Source organism: Rhagoletis zephyria, unplaced genomic scaffold (genome assembly GCF_001687245.7).
Source record: "Rhagoletis zephyria isolate East Lansing unplaced genomic scaffold, Rhagoletis_zephyria_1.1 Rzeph_scaffold_01577, whole genome shotgun sequence".
Taxonomy (NCBI): domain Eukaryota; kingdom Metazoa; phylum Arthropoda; class Insecta; order Diptera; family Tephritidae; genus Rhagoletis; species Rhagoletis zephyria.
Window position 1 is genome coordinate 99,159 of NW_016158661.1, and position 18,551 is coordinate 117,709.

Below are 18,551 nucleotides of genomic sequence, written 5' to 3' on the forward strand. Positions count from 1 at the left end.
GAAGATGAAGATGAAGATGAAGATGAAGATGAAGATGAAGATGAAGATGAAGATGAAGATGAAGATGAAGATGAAGATGAAGATGAAGATGAAGATGAAGATGAAGATGAAATTATATATGTATATTAGAAAATAAGTACATGTGTATGTATATCGCACATTTCTTTCTTTCTGGAATTTCCTCCATTAAGTTTCACTTCTTCCGCGCGTAGGGACTACACGCACTGAGTTTTTTTTTTAGCAGCGTACGTTTTATTTTAAGTTATTTATGTATTTCTTGTTAATTCGCACTTACCGTTCTAGGTTCCCGTGGTTGAAATGGTATTACAGATAGCATCCAGCAACAGAAAGCTGCCAACAGGAAATACTGTAAACTTGATTTTCGGGTTGTAGATTGGGCGCCAACAGTCTGAAGATTAAAGTATATAACGTGTAATGAAAAATAATACAATTTTTCACCAAAAAGAGGAAACTTCAACAATGGATAGAAAAAACTGTGATAAACTTGAGTAAAAGCTTCATTGGTTTTGACTACTACGTCTACGTAACCGGAACGATCCAGGTACCACCCCAATTTCAGTAAATTAAAATTCGCCAAAAATCACTAAATTCTTGCTAAGGAAGTATTTCTATTATTCCAGTAGAACTGTTAAAAAATATGATTGCCGAATGTAGCTGTCACTGAAAAATGTAAATAAGGAGACCCCTGGGTTCACCAACATTTTTTTTTCGAAATTGCCTTGCAAAAATACTTTTGACTCAATTTTCCTACAATCTAATGTGCATATGTACATACAAAAATACGCAAAAATTAATTAAACCCGTTATATATTTTTGACAAATTTTAGTCGCTTGTTTTTTCTTTGTGCCGTTTTGCTTGCATGCATTTTAATGTTTCACATTTTTTTTTTGCTTTTTGTTGTTTTTATTTTGCTTTGAAGAAAAATTGTGAAGTCCAAAAAACCCAGCTTAAGAAAACATTAATTACGGTCGTATATTTTTATACGACTAAATTGGTTATACCGCAAGGTAGCTTCGAAAATCCACAAATATTTCATTTTTTATGTAGCGAGAGGGACTGGCGCCCTATTCATTCGATAACTATTAATCAAACAGTGCGAAATGTCACATTTACCTACTAATTGTATGCTAAAATCGCTTAATAAACAAATTAACTATGCAGCGCATGGCGACAGAGAAATGGGAGAATGTGCAAAGTGTTTGATATTTTGGGGAATACCTAAAAGATAAATTTTAAAGTGGACGGATACGTTAATTTACAAAAATATTTATGTTTTATGATATTATTTTACGGACATACATACATACATATACATGCATATTTACTAACTTAGACTTGTACGTGCTAATTTTGTAATTTATCGTTTTATTTATTTGACTTTTATTTTAGCTTATAAATAAATACCTATTTACATACATATTTACTATGTTAATTGTGTTTTGAATTTATTGCTATTTATTCTAAAAGCAAAAAGTGTCAAAAAATTTTTTAAATACAGCTGCGTGACACGAACAGTGCTTCCTTCCTTCAAACGTCCAACACGAGCTGATTTTTATTTCACTGACCATACAGAAGAGCACTCGATATCATTAAAGTTTTGTGATGCCCAGGAGCACCTAAAAGCTCTCTAAGCAGTGGTCTCCAAGAAATTTGTGGCGTTCCCAGTCACTTCCGTTGGAAAAATGAATTTCACAGTTACGGCCGAAGCCAAAATTCCGTGATCTGATAATCACAGCATCTGCACTCCACCCGATCCATGTCTGTCCAGAATTAGAGCATAACATGCTTTGCAAGTGGTTCGCAGCTGTTAGACGCTACTAGCAGAAATTTAATCTTGAAAACTTCCATAGCTAGCAAAAACTCGCTTGATTGTGTACCAATATGTAAATCAATGCAAATATGTATGAATTTGTACTGTAAAGAATACTATTTCCAAATATGTAATTATTAAATTAAGCGAAACCCTAAGAGTATTAATCTATTAAATAAGCATTGTATGAAAATAATTAAACTAACATTAGCAATTTATTGAATTTGAAACAATAAAATACATGTGTTTGAAGAACAAATACATATTTATACCAAACAAATAAAATCATTTTTTTTTATGAGCGTCTAAGCCTTTTGTCCACATTGTGTTTTCAGAAAGGTTATTAATGGCTTTTTGGGTTAAAGCGAATTATTTTTGTGCAAAAAAAATGGAACAAAACCATAATTGGCATGTGCCATCAGAAACGCGTTTCGCAGATTTTGCAAAATACAGTAGCTGTTGGAATACTCTCTTGTTGAAAATAATTAATTATGTCGACGAATAAAGCATAGATTGCCAAAATAAAAGATTTACCTGATATTCAGGTATAAAATATTTAATCATACAAGTGTCAAATTGTCTAATATAAATTTGTGTTAGAGAGCTGCATCGGTAGGCATTTTGATTAAAAGTGCAGTTCTCCAGAAAATGTCATTTTACGCACACTAAGAGCTTTTGCTTTGGTTAATTAAAAGGTTAGTGTAAGCTCAGACTAAATTTTAAAGTTTGTTGAATTTTTTTTTAATATTTTACAAAGTTTGAAATTTGGATTTATATAGTTTTTGTTAAAGAATGAAGTATATTTTTTAGAACAAAAAAAAAAAACTAAAATTAAATAACAAAAAAAAAACAAATGTTAAAAAATTGTTAAACTGTATATCTGGAGTTGAGCTGTGTAAGAAACGTTAGTACAAGCTCAGCAGTTCTATAGCTCAGAGCTTGTTTGCCATACTGATTGAGTGCCGTACTGGTTGAACAACGATCTCTTCGATTATGCGGTTGATTTGGCGCTTGCAATTTGGTTATTCGAACAACTTAATGTTTTTTGTGCTGAAAAGTTGGCAAAATAGTTACTTGAGTGCACGGGTACTTGACTGGATGCTACTACATTCAACGAATTTACTGAGAATAAACTAAAAGAGGTTTTATGGTAGCTTTAGTAAAAACAAAATTTCCAAAAAAAAAATAAAATACCACACAGTACCCGTAAAAAAACGTTCTGAAATTTGAGTAGGTAAATTGTTGCCTCTGTAATTGCCAATGGAAGTGTAGTGTATGCACATGATGTAAATTCTTTAGTATTAACAGTAAGGTGAAACCAGCAAGCAAAAAAAAGTTGAATTAAAAATGCACTGAAATTATTTGCAAAAAATCAAGTTATTCCTTAAGATGTAAAAAAAACACGCTTGTAAACGTATAAATTAATTTGCGAAATGCTTGAAATTCCTTCGGTTTTAACTCTAGTATTATTTATTTTTCACCAACCTCTTTTTGCACAATAATGCATTGCCAGCATTGTTATTGTATTGAAAAGGTATGATTTGCAATAATATGAAATTACCTTACGTATTGGAGCGCATAAATAAATCCAATAAATGCATCAGTTATGTTGTTTGGCTAGTTTCAAAGTCTCAGTTCGTCTATATGGCGTCTGATTTAATATACGCTGGCAATTGGTGCCTGATACAGATCTTGACTACTCTGTGATTTGCTGCCAATCCCAACCAACTGTGATGGGTAGCAGCATTGAGGTGCTAAAAATAAGTTAAATGCACTGGCACTGCATACATATGGATGTACATAAGTATGACTAAGACTGAAGTATTGTATCATAGGTATATATATATATATATATATACATATATATGTATGTATGCATAGTATGCTATGCATGACTAGTAGCGCTTTGTGGAAGCTACTCGTAGGTGTGAGGGTGTATGTACATATATTTCGGAAGAGAAGTATCCAATTGCAGATAAAAAGTAATTTATATCATTTCTGCGAAGACTGACTATGCAGGTTGAATATTTTTTTAATCATATACTTGAAGTTAATGAATATTTTGATATTATTAATCTGTAAAGCATCAAAGGGAAAAGTTCTTCTTCTGGCTACGCATATACAATTGAGCGACTATTCATACTCTTGCTTCGAAGTTAAGGAAACCATGTGAAGCTTTGTATCGTCGCACAAGGAGTCAAGGATCATGCATGAGCCTGACGCGAAAATACCCTTTATAATATCCCCTAACTCTGACAGATTGGGACAAAACTGTAATGATAAAAGAAAAGGATTTGAGTACTGTAAGTAGCACCTACTACAATTGTGGAAATCCACCCGTAACTGTGTCAGGACCAACCACAGATTCTGGACGCCCAAACATTCACTAAAGCTTCCAATGTCTATGTCCGTAAGCGCATACTGGAGTAGAGCTGTGAGATATTTATTACCAATTAACTCTTCATTAGAGTCGGAAACGAGCTTACAAATGGGAAGGGGCCTGCAAGCAGCTCGCTATCAACGTTAGCTATCGACCAGGTTCCACTTTCATTAGCGCAGAAGAGAAGGAGAGGGATCTGGCGAATCTTGTGTGGTGGGCAGTTCCTCCCCGGCCGGTGATACTAATAAGAGGCCCAGGTCTTTTTAGGTGACACGTTTGGTTATCTGCGGTATTGCATGCATCAAGCATTGGTACCGAATGCCACAATTCCTCCTCCACAAACAATGCTGTTCATCGCAAGAGTACTGCCACTCCCGCCTAAGGTCTTAGTGTGGTTGTTGCTGATGAGGCAATGCCCAATTCCGATCCTGCATCGATTCGTCGAAGGCAGCGACGAATGAAGGCGACTTCAGCAAGACCGATCTTTGGCGCAATGGTATCCTCGTAACGGTAACTCTCCTATTTACGCTCTCACCGATGAAGATGATGTGATCTGCCCCGTTATAGGCCCTTCTCTCTCGGTTGTTTACAGTAAAGTGCAAAAAACACTGAATATGATTACACTTGGTGTAATGAAAATGGGCTGCCCGTTAACTCAACCAAAACTATTTTTGTACTCTTCTATAAAAGGCGAATAATTGACAGCCTTCTTTCCTTTGCTTATAAAGTGGACAATATACAGAGTTTTTCCAAAGTGAAGGGAATGTGGAGTTTGTCATCAATGGATATACATCTCTATGATCAGACCGATTATGAGTTATGCATCAGTGGTATGAGGCTGCTATCCTTGATGCTCTGCTACACGGACCATCGTTTTGCCATTTTATAGTCAGTTCATACTCTCTGCACAAAACCCTGGACAACATGCAGTCTTACGGATAAGTTAATGCTGTAGAGCACTTTTTAAATAGCATGGGTGAAAAACCTTCGGAGTCGGGCTTCGAGCTAGGCTTCAATAATGAAATAGCCAGCAATACATCTTCCTCCGAAACCGAGAATCCTGTAATAGGTGATAAAGAAGTTGAGGGGAGAATGGGTGTTGATAAATAATGTTTTTCATAGACCCTCATAGGAAATCCATTAGGTTTCCTTCTCGAATCAACAAATTGCCAAAAAGCGGACGGGTTTGACTTTAAATATTATTCCACGCCTTCTGCACCTTCCGGATCATGGACAGGTCGAGTTCCCGTTAAATCGCTTGGGAGGAAATCGGAACCTCTTCTGTCCAGGCTGTCGGACTCTTTGTTGCCCGCTACACCGGTGTGCCCCGGAACCCAGTACAGATATATGTCACTATTGGAATGTAGCAAATTCAGAGTGCTGTAGGATAGTAACGCCTTTAATGCAGCCTGACTGTTTATATAGAGATTCACACGCTTGTTATCTGGAGTGCTGTTCCTCCGCCTAGAAAATGCTGCAATAGTTTGGCAGCTTATAGGATTTGCTGAGGCCGAGCTCCGCGCATACGATTGATGCCCCTACGTCTTTCTCAATCTTAGATCCATCTTCTACCTCTATGGTGGCTTCGAAGTTCATCTCAAAGTGCAGATCCGGGGTCACATAGTCAGCCCGTGCAAGTAAAGTCGACGCTATAATACTGTAAGCATAATACCTGTACATAAATTGGTCCGATAGATCCGCCGGCAAGAGATGCCACAAGGTATAGAGTGCCGCCGTTGGTGTAGTCCCCTGTCATGCCGATCATTGATAGCCTATATACACTTTCTATGTATACTCTTAACAAATGTTTTCTTCTCCAATGCTGTCCACCAAACTAGTAACCCCATGGAACAGTCTTGGCCTGACTATCGCCGTGAAGATCCACTGAGAAAGAGAAGACGACAAGCCCCAGGTGCAGCCCAGCATCTTTTTGCATGCATAGAATGCCACTGAAGCCTTCTTCGCCCTCTCCTCCACATTGAGGCGCCACGTTACCTTACTATCGAGGATTATTCCGAGGTACTTTGTATTTTGCTTCACCTGAAGGGTCTGCTCAACCAGCTTAGGCTTGGACTAGATCGGAACCTTGTATTTGCTGGCGCAGAGTACCATATCTGTTTTTTTTTTCTGCATTGATACTGAGCCCCACTTCGATTGCCCAAAGATGTACTATTACCGTAGTAGACTATGAGCATACTGGTATACCAGTTATTTACATACATATAATTTATCAGATAAACCAAATACGAATGTGTTGGTGATTAGTTTCTCATATTGTTTTAAAATTCTTCACGCATCATAACAAATTTTTATTTATGCCAACAAAAAAAATCTTTATGGCATGTAGCCATTAAGACTTATTATAACCGGTTTTCCATTTATGCTTTTTTTTCTTCTGTTGAGTATGTATTTAATAGTTAAAAGAATTAAAGTGCGATTAAAGTATTTCAATTGGTTCAGTTTTAAGTTGTCGCATAAATCTGAGAAATATTAGCATTTCATTTAAAATATACTAAATTGTTTACTTTGCCACGAAATTAGCCTAAGTACGAATATTTGGCACACTACGACAGATTTTCATAGAAAATAAGAACAAAAATTTACATAAATTATTTATTTTATGATTTTTAAGCTCTAGGGCGGATTTTAAATAAAACATAAAATTACATACATACATATATTCGTCTTCTTTACTGGCGCTCTAACCGCCTACATATTAAATATATGCCATTGATTTATTCTTGTCTTTATTTCGCCTTCAATCTGAAGGAATCCTCATGAAATTATTTATTAAATTCAATCTAAAACCTCCTACAGAATGTGCTGGCCATAGTTCATAAATGTTAAGAGACTTTTCGTCTTTGGTTTTTGGGTATTATCTGCAAATTTGGGACTTTTTGGGTCTTGTTTGTGATTTTTCGGCATTGTCGACATTTTTTTGTGCTTTTTTTTAGAATTTTCGAAATTTTTTGGGTAATTTCGTAATATTTGCCTCGTAATTTGTCGAGTTTTTCGAGGCTTTGCAATATTTTCTCGGTATTTATCGGCAGCGTTTGTCAAGATTTTTTCGCAACTTTTTGGAATTGTGATTAATTTACTTTTCGGTATTCTCGGCCAATTTTGGGATTTTTTCTGAACTTTCTTTTCTCTTCGTAAAATTAAAAGGGAAAACAATAAATACTTTTCATTATTCTCAAGCCATTACAAAATTTGTTGGTATTTTTCTTGAGCGCTAGGTTCTATTCTCCGAAGTTTTCGGGAAGTTTGAGGATATTCGAAATTTGTTGTGTATTAATTTTTTCCTAACTTTAGGGATTTTTTTTTAATTTTTTGTGATTTTTGGTTATTTTGCACTCAACAAGCTTTAGATTTTTTTCGAAACTTTTGTGAAAATTTCACCAATTTGCTCGAAATTTTGCGGGACTTATCGAAATTCTTTCGTAATTTAGTTTTGGATTTCTGGAAAGCTTTGAACTTTTAGTAATATTTTTAGGAAAACATTTTTTTGGGATTTTTCGAGAGCGTTACGGACTTTTCGCGAATTTTTCCACAAATTTTAAGACTTTTGAAAACTGTTGGGTATTGGTTGGGATTCTCGGCAACTTTTGGGAATTGTTTTATAATTTGCCGTAATTTTTCTGTTTTTTTTTAATCGGCGGAACTTTTGTAGATTTTTCTGTTTCGGTTTCAAACTATTTTGGGATTTTTCTGGATCTTCAAAGACTCTTTCGAATTTTTCGGCAACTTTTAGAATTTTCGGCATTAGCTATATTTAATTTTTTGGGATCCTCGACACCATTTGGGGGTTTTTGGAATCTTTCATGATTTTTCAGTTTTTTTTGTGGTATTACGGGAATTTTTATAAAATTTTCAGGTTGTAACCTAAACCCATTTATTGATTAAAGTCTATATACATTTTTGCTCTGATATTTTTATTTAGTTAAATACATTGCGTACACTTCTGTATTCATTATGAAACACGAATTTGGTCAATGTGGGCGTTGGTCCAAAAATCCTTATGACGTCTCACATCCAATACGTTTTTTTCCAATTGCGCACAAACTGGCTCAAGATCACGTCATGCCAACTGACATTCATTCGATCAAACCTGATAGCAACATTATTTTTGCATAAAATCGGTTAAAGTTCATATAACAAAGAAGTGTTTTGACTACCAAGAAGAAATAGTGTCATCATCAGCACTTCCTGGTAAAGGAAATATTTAAGTTTATGCACAGAAATGTAACATTCACTTAAGCGTGGCGATAGAAAGAAGTTTTGGTGAAAGAAATATTCTTTCAAACGCGCTAATTTATGCAGGAATTTATATTTCGATTGGCAACTGGTTGGCGTCGCACTGACGCGTCATACTAGCCGTCATAAATTTATAGCAAATGCCAAAAAATTTATAAACCGCGTAAATTTCGCTACATTTAATCCACATTTTTGAGGTGCTTTTAAATTAACTAATACATACATATGTATGTATGTATGTACGTAAAAAGTCGTAGGATTTAACACACTTAATGACATGTGCTATAGTTTGCCATGTTCGTCGTTGAAAATTTAAGTTTGGAAAAAAAAACTAGATTTTCACCACGCGGCTTTAAACCTGTCTGCTATTGGCAAATGCTGTTAGCGACGAGTGTATAGGTATGTATGTGCGTATGTGTAATAGTGTTTAAATACATTTGAATGACAATAATTATTCATAACGAAATGATTAAATCAATAAGCGTGAATTTCATTGATGGCTTTAAAATCTTGTTGAAGTGAATTTTTTTTTTTTTTTTGTGTATGTACGCCACTATGGCAATTTTCACATAATTTAAAGCAGCACATAGCACATAATTTGTTGTTACGTAAATGTTTATCAAATAAAAAGATAAGATTTATTTAGCTGCCTTAAAAATTCTAGCAAATTATTTCATTAACAAGGCGGCTTTTGTGTTTAAAATCTAAATTTTATGTAAACAAATTTGTCGCTGAAATCACAACAATGTCTGTAGCATGACAATAATGTATCACTGGCGCCAAAATGATATTGAATACTGATTAGTTTGCTGTAATTATGAAATTTATAATAACCCGAAAGGTTAAGCAGCTCATTAACGTTGAAATTTAATCAGCGGTGAGGATGCTCAAAAGCAAAAAGGGCAGTGAATTACAACAACAACAAAAATTAAAATGGGCTGCCCGCTTTTTTATAAACTAAGTGCAAGCAAACACATACATGTACATACATATGTATGTGCATATCGTCCCCTTAATTCACGAAAGCCTTAACCAAAAAATTTTCTATTTTACAGGAGAAGCAAAAAATATTATGAAAAGAATATCAAAACCAGGTAAGGCTTTTTAAAATGTGCCTTATAACTCCGTTGTTTTTGGTACTAGCACTTTAAAATTTTTATTGCAGGTGTATTTTAATATATCCTACCAAAATCTAGACTTAATACCAAATTTTCACTCGGCTTTCTTAATGACAAAAACTTCCACAATAATCTACCACAAAACAAATGGCTTGTGGAAATAGATTAATGACTTTTATTTTTAACGTAATGTCACCGGATTTTCAATACTCAAATTTTTTATTAAAATTGTTTATAATTTAAAGCTCAGTGGAAATCCGGCTAATTACTGCTCCCATAATTTACGCGCAAGCTATGCATAAACGCCTTCCACAAAGTGCACAGAAGCACTACCGCGGTTAAAGTTACACATATGTAAATACTCAGATCTCTTGTGATGTCTCCTTGCCAATGTTGCTTAGTTTCACATCTACTTATCAAGACTCGACTAAAAACAAACAAAAAAAAAACAGCATATGCAAGTACACACATCCGGCTTGTGAAAGAATTCCGCATGAAACCCAACGAGTTAATACGCTCGTCCATTTGACCCGATCACATTTCGTTTTACATAAGAGTATCTCATTACAGTACCTACATACATTTGTGTACATACATGTGTATTTAATTTAATCTTCATATTTTACTCACTCAGCAATTAAAATTCTGTTTTGTAAGTCAACGACCTGCTGGTATTTTATGTTATCTTTCATATTATTTTGTTTCTTAATCCTTCTACCTGTTTAAAAAGAAATCGGATAAATGCCTGAAATGCAAATACATACATACATATGTATGCGTAGTTAATTGATTTTACACTTTCGATTTCAATTCGTCATTTCATCGACTCATCACTCATTTAAATAAAAAATTTGCAAACTACAATATTAAAATGTTTACTTAGTGAGAATCGAGCACACAGTATTAAGCATTTAGACTGCAAATATGTATAACACTAGTAACTAATTAACAAGTACCGTAACGAAGTTTATAAGGTTGTGAAGTACCGGACATGGCACATTGATTCCATTGGACTTAAAATTCAAAATGACACACATATTATTATTATTTTGCTATTGTAGTTGTAGCAGCGATTTATGTATGTAGCTCCGCCTAGATCTACTATTATCTATTAATCGTTCTCTTCCAGCTGTTCTTATGGTATGCCTTAAGAAACGAGTCTCTACGCAAGCCTCCCTAAAATGATGTGACATGTCATCCGACCCATGGCGAAAAAAATGTTTCCTCTGCTCTGCTTAAGGAACTCCTGCTATATTTTAAAGCCAAATTCTGGTCACATGAGTTTCGTCATGTTACAGCTGTCTACTTGTTTCCATATTTCCTTGAAAGTCTTAGAAAAATAATTCTTACTTATACATAGGTGGCCATTCCTTGCAAGCTCATCCACCATCTCATCGTTTGGTTTATCTCCATGTGCTGGAACACAAAGAGTCATATGAGCTTTCGAAGCTAATTGACTATCAAAGAATATGTATGCCAGTAGCATTGTAAGCAATTTTCCTTGTCCGTAAGCACCCAACAGTTTCTTCTATAGCCGCAAGTTCGGCTTGGAAGAAGCGGCAGTTGTTTGAAATAACCTTTTCTGGTTCTAGTTATTGCAAGTACAGGCCTACTCTGGACAATTTTGAATGCAGCGATGGTGAACCAAATATTGTCAGTAGGTACATTGCTCTCTACTAAAGTTTGCTAGTTTACGCTCTTATTCGAAGATAAAAGTTGGCACGCAGTAGACCGTTTTTCTCTGCAGTTGTTAGCTTACCCTCAAGACTCATAGGAGAAATCTGCTCGTCGTTGCTCCCGCTGGCTCAGCCTGGACGAAGCTGAATACCAGCCACCATCACTAGTCAGCGAATTGATGATCACGTTCTTCCGCGATGTCGTAATTGATGTGGGCATATTGGTTTTGAAGGCGCACTCCATATCCAGGAGTGCTTTATTCCCTGGAGGAAAATGATATTTTAATATGTGCTACAAATTCATGAACTTACTCTCGGTTTTATCGCAAGCTTGTACGCGACTGCCTCTCTAGTACAGAGTGCTATAAGTTTCTCCATTTTATTTTATTTTTTCTTAAGGTTGTGGGTTATTGAAAGACAGAAAAATATAAGCGGACTGACTACTTGTCCGAACATTTATGACAAAGGAGAGAGCGTACACAATCACAATATGATACACTGAAAACAAGCTATTTTAATATATTTTATTTTATTATATTAAGTATTTTTTCGTACATATATACCAGTATAAGCAGAATTAAATATTGGTATAGGTACTATTATATTTTAATATATTTTGAGTTAGTTTGAGGCAAAAAATTAATCTAGAACCCATTATTTCTCTCCCAGGGACAAATGTCCGAGAACAACAGCAATGTTTTTTTTAGAAAGCTCCCGGTCATATCCACTTGACAGAAATTTATTGTTCAACTTTAAATTCTGTTCTATTACTGGATTAGTGCTTATCACATCTATACGACACACAAAAATGTTGAGAAGATTTGACTTTTATTTATTTATTTTTTTAATATCGATGGCTGAGAGGAAGATCGACCTATCTCGGCAGCCAGTTCAAAAACGCCCTATCTCAGAAAACTTTTCAAGAACGCCCTACTTCAGAATTTGATTGAAAAACGTCTTATTTCAGAATTTTATTGGAAAACACCCTATCTCAGAATCCAGTTCAAAAACGCCCTATCTCAAACGAAAATACATTGAAAATAAGCTGAGATAGGGCGTTTTTGAATCGCCAGCTGAGATAGGGCGTTTTTCAATCAAATTCTGAAGTAGGGCGTTATTGAAAAGTTTTCTGAGATAGGGCGTTTTCGAACTGGCTGCCGAGATAGGTCGATCTTCCACTCAGCCATCGATATGTAATTCTTACTATTTTTTTTACAAAAATGTTGTTATTTCTATAACAAAAACTACATAAATCCTAGTTTCAATCTTTGAACAACATTTAAAAAAATCAACGGTATTTTGAAGCCACGTGAAATTTGCTGTCTGTCATTCTAGAATAGGACTGCCGGACGTCCTGGTTTTCCAGGATTTATCCTGATTTTCACAAATTGTTTTGGTGTCCTGGTCCACACCTAAATTGTCCTGGGTTTTTAATGAACGTCAATGCAGACACCCATTTCAGATTTTTGCTATGAAAGAAAGATTAAGCTTTCTGTAATTAGTAATCGAAAATCGATAACTTTTTTCTAACATTTTGAATTAAACCTGGTGAGTTTACCTTATTATTTTTAGTTTATTTGATTAAATTTTTATTTTCTTATCTTCAGGCAATTGCCATGAAAGTGGAAGTACCTTATAGGTACATGGCTGAGGGGTCATACATACGTACTACCCAGTAGATAATTTCAGGAGCTAAAATCTCTTCCAAAAGGCCTTTCTCTTTTGTATGGAGTGGCTCAACATTTTTCAAAGTTACATCGTAGTCAAGATAAATTTTTTCTTTTATGATAAGAAAAAATTGAAAACTTCAGCGTTTCATACAACACATCGTTTCAAAATAATCCAACGCCATAACCAAAGCAACTGTACTTATAAGGTGCCAATTGGCACCTCAACTTCACTTGTATCTTCGATTTTGATTTGGATGATAAGTGTCCTGGTCGATCGGTTCAGGCAGGTCTGGCAGCCCTATACTAGAATTATATCGGCTATTAAACTGCATACCTAAACGTTTCGGAATACATTTTTTTTTTAATTTTGATTTGATTGTTTGCTGGTTTTTTACAAGATTTATTTAACATGCTCTATATGTATGTATGTATGTATGTAAGTGCCAATTTCCAGATGGCCTAGAGACTTAAAACTTCACAGATGGCTCGGAACCCGATGACAATGCAATACGTAAGATGACTTAATCCGATAGATGGCGGAAGAGTCGTATTTATAGTTCGCTTTGGTTCATATTTAGAACGTTTTTAAGTATACGAAAGGTTAATTAAAATATTTGTACAAATTTTGAAATTTGTACTTATGTATATGGTTTTTGTTTTAGAATTAACTATATTTTTGTGTGATTCTGATGAAACTTTGTTGATATTTGATGTCTGGAGTAGTTTTTGTTACAAAAATATTTAGGAGTCATACAGTTATGTGATAAGCACTATATAAGTATTGGGTCGCCAAGAGCCAATTTGTATTCAGGCTTTAGCACAAGGCATCCTGTCATCACCCTTTGCGACTTTCGTTTTAATTCTTCTTGATTTAGAGCTATGAACTATGAAAAATTCCCTATTACACTCCAAAACATGTTTAATATACATACATAAGTATGTACTGGATATACATATATGTATGTTCATATGTCTTCTTAATAACACACCTTTAAATTAATAAAAATGCTATTAATATGCATCGACTGTACGACAATTTAAATACGCATTATCTACTCTAAAGCTGTGATTAACAATTGTCTTGATACTTATTATTGCACGATTACAGCGTTAATTGAGTGGGTCGAACGCAGCCGTTTATAGCCGGCTGAATGAAGTTGAATGATGTGCAAGATTAAATATAAACGATTGTGAACTGCGGGTCTGGCGCTGCCTTGTACTGCCGATACTCCCACGCGCGCATAACGGATTAATGCAGCAACGACAAAATGCTGTCTAATCGTCATATTGCCATGTTAAGTCAATCAAAAGTGATTTCAATATTAATTTGTGTTTAGCATTTTGCTAAGAAAGGAAATGAATGTTGCTTATTTATTTGAAGGGAGTGAAACGTGTTCGCACACATATACATACTTGAATAGAAAGAAATTATGGAGGTAAAAATAGCTCACTCAATTATTGCCAAAAAAGTGTTTATAATTGCTTTCTAAGAAAAATTAGCAAGCAGAAATTTTATTGAAGTCATAAGTGGATATGTACCTATACAAAAGTTGCTCTTGCGCGTCTAACGTTTGTATAAAATCAACAATTTAAATAATTGCCAAGTCATTCCAAAGTACTATATATAATTATGCTGTACACATCAATTAAAAGTGCAGAAAGAAAAGCAAATGGATAACCAGTTATAAAGCATTTAGTATAAAAAATTGCAAAATCGCGATGGGCAAACCAATAATTGGAAGTAAAAGACAAAGCGAGAACTTCACTGCTCAGAAATGCTAAGAAAGCATTAATAGACAGAAAAAAGAATTTAAACAAAACGAAAAAATGTTCAGAAGTGAGACAAGTTCATCGCTTCGGCTCTAATATGGCATACAATTGAGGCGAACATAACGCACTTCCAATAATATCGAGAACTAATTCAAAATTTAAGTTTTCGCAGATTTCATCAGCCAATTTATAAGCTTGTTAAAAAGAATATATTAAGTTGTCACGATTCAGTTATGTGGCCCTGTCGATTGCCATCAGTTCCACATGAAAAAGACTATAGTGGTTCGGAAGATGAAAGCTAAGTGAGTTTCCCCGGTGTTCGGAGTATATACCTCCCTCAACCCTACCCTCGGTTTTGGGTTATTGGGGTATACATGGATGGACTCGCCACAACTTAGAGCATCTTCTTTCCACTTCTAGCTTGTGAGTAGGAAGTTTGTAAGCGCTGTAGTGAGAGCAGGCTTCGGATGTATGTAATCCAAGCACTGAGACCTCAGTTAGTATCCTACCATGACCATAACCTGTATCTGACCACTTGTGTAGACTGTAGGGTGTTGTTCTCATCGAACCAGTTATGAGTGTGAATGCAAGTCTTTGGACTTTATCAAAATTCTTAAAGTTTGCATCTTTCCCAAAGTTATCCCATCATGCCACTATGCCGTGATAGAGAATTGGCCTAACTACCGCTGTGTATACTTACGTCAGTGCATTATTTTGACTCCTATTCCCCATCGCTTACCTATTGACCTGCTGCAGGAGTATTGCTTTACGCACTCTATCTGCAACATTGGGCCTCCAGTTTAGTTTCCTATCTAGTATGAGACCTCTTACTTTATTATAAACGTCTTCCCTCTAAAGTTATATAATGATCTTTGAATAAGATCGGTCAATGTTGAGATGTGCTAACCGGAGATAGCTACAATAATACCGTCGGCATAGAAAGCTCAATTTTTGTCACATTTTGAAGGGTGAACAATTAAGAAGAAAAGAGGTGAGAATTAAGAAAATACTGTGACTACTTTGGTCTTTATTCGTGACTACTTTGGTCTTTATTCTACAACTTATCAAGCTATACCAAAAAATAGCTTATTATTTTTGATTCAAACCATCAACAACCACCCCATGTGAAATTGGGTTTTTAAATTACCGTCCTTGCTGTGTTGTATGCCTTTATAAAAGCGAATTAAATACTTCATGTTTTTAGAACTACTTTTGAATGCAAAAATAACCGTGCTATGAGTACATCTTGGAAGCAACCTAGTCCGAATGGGAATATCCATAATGTCAGTGTATGGAAAATTGCCTTGTTCGTAGGACTGTCTAGAGGCATTTTAAATAACTCAAGAACGTCTCGCCCTTACGACTTTAATCGCCAGAAGCAGCCACTGCCAATCATCAAATGGATTTTGTTTTCACAAACTTACCGAAACACCTAATTTCAAATTTATTCCATTAAGTTTAGATCCGGTAAATAGGATGGACGCTGTGTGGGATTCATCTATGAAAAGATCATTTGTTCTGGAAGCACTACTACTTTTCATTCGAAAAAAAATAGTTTAACTCAGGTCTCGTCTCCTTAAATTCCCTGCCATGTAAATATACACATGAGCGTATGTATGTGTGTCCATTTACTCGATTCTTCTCGTCACGACGTCTCCATTTCTTTCTTGTTCTTAATTCACTCTTTTTTGCAGCATTGGAATTTTGTTTACCTAGCTCTTAAGCAGCAGCACGTCACGGATTTTGTCGATTTTTTATAAGCAATTTCTTGTTATATTTTTTTCAACACAATTTTTCTACTCTTTTCTACTTTTCTCGATTGCCATACGAGCGCTTTGCTCTTTCGCTCAATCCTATTGGCATGCTTGATTTTGCTGACGTGCAAAACAAAATAAAATTTGTGCTCACATACCGGCAAGCGATAGTAGTAAACAAAATGAAATGCTAAACAAAAGCGACAGCAATACCAACAATAACAACTACATTAATATAGCGCGCTCAAATCAGCATGGAGAGTTGCGAACATTTGGTTTAAATATGAGCGCCGGTTCGATGTTGAATTCAGTTGAAAACTAGATCTCAACGTAAACGCATCATCAAAGCTGAAGCAAAATTAAGCAAGAAAGCTAAAACAAAAGTTGAAAAAAATAAATAAAAATAATTTTTACAAAATTTTAAATCGCAAAAATTGTGTATTACAAAGAACTTAGTTTTTGAAAAACTGTTTTAAAGTGTGCGCTTAGATAAAACCAAGAGCCGTCTTTAGCATTTACTTTAAAGAAAAATATTTTACAAAGCAAAAAATCTCAATTAAAAAAAAAATGTGCTCACTTAAAGTGTTTTTTATCTTTGTGGCTGCTGTAATTGCTGTCAGTTGCATAAGCAGCACCAGTGCAGCGATATTCACACAACCTGCTGCCTTCCATCCTGGTGAGTAAAACCAAAGTAGTGATTTTGAAATATCAAATATGTGTGTTAAAGTAAAGAAAACTGTAAGTGAGTGCGCTAAAAAATAGAAGAAACAAATAAAATTAAAACTATTAAAACACTTTTTTCCGGTTAGGTGCTCACTTGCTGTGTGAATTTTCAATTTTTAATCAAGCAGAGCTAGAGTTCAGAACATTATCGTATTAGCATTTGAAAATAAGTACAGATTTTTCTAAATCCTTAATTTTACGTTTACATTTTTGAACATCATTTCTTTCAATTTTGTTGGGATTTAATTACCTTTCCTTGGTTGATTACAGTTCAATCGCATAAGTACAAACTATTAGGTTCGCAGCTTAAGTCTTTCGTTTGTATAAAAGCGATTAATCTACGGTAGCCAAACTATTAAGAAAAGAATACTTAAAAAAATGAGAAATTGCAGAACTGGAAAATTAAAATAAAATTATCAAATAGAAAAAAGTTTTTTACAAATCAATTATATAAGTATATCAAACCTTGCAAATTTTTCATCAATTAGAACAAATAAAAAAACCTTTTTAACGCTGAAGAAAAGATTAAAAGAAGATTATAAATACAAATAAATAAAAATATTTACATTTTTTTACCGATAAATTATGTGTATAAATTACAGACCAAAAAATTTAAAAACCAAAAAATTTTTAAAAGAAAATTTCTTATTTTAATTTAAAAAAATTTGTGTTGAAAAATAATCTTAAAAAAACTTACATTTACAATTTCTGATAGAAGCATATAAATATGATATTTATTACTGAACAAAATTCTGAATCAAAAAAATTTTACCTTGATTTAAAAAATGATATGTGGAAAAATAATCATAGGAAACTGATATTGCCAGCTTTTAATCGATCTAAAAATGTGTTTTCCATTGAATAAAATATTTAAATCCGAAAAATTTGAACAAACAAATTTTTATTTTCATTTAAAAATATTGTGTCTAAAAATAATCAAAAAAACTGACATTTACATTATTTTATCGATGTAAATATAATTTTTTTACTGACTAAAAACATGGAAAAAAATTTAAAGGAAATTATAAAAATTAAAAAAAAAAATTATGGATTTAAATATACACGCTTGACTTTTTTGTTGGTTTTTGAGATTTTTGCTGTTTCTATATTAGGCTCTCTTTCCTTGTTGTTTTTTAACATTTTTATTATTATTATTTTTTTTTTTTTTAATTTCAAAAGCCATCAACTTTTCCACGCCTTAAGCGGTTTTCCTTGACATACTTAAAAACGTTGAGCAAAGCAAAATTCTCTCATACAACATCACACTTGTGTAGCATCTTCGGCAATCATTTTTTCCAACATTTTGTTTAAATCAATACACTTTAAATTATTTCCACAAAAAAAAAACGTACCGGTTTTTTCGGTTGACTAATC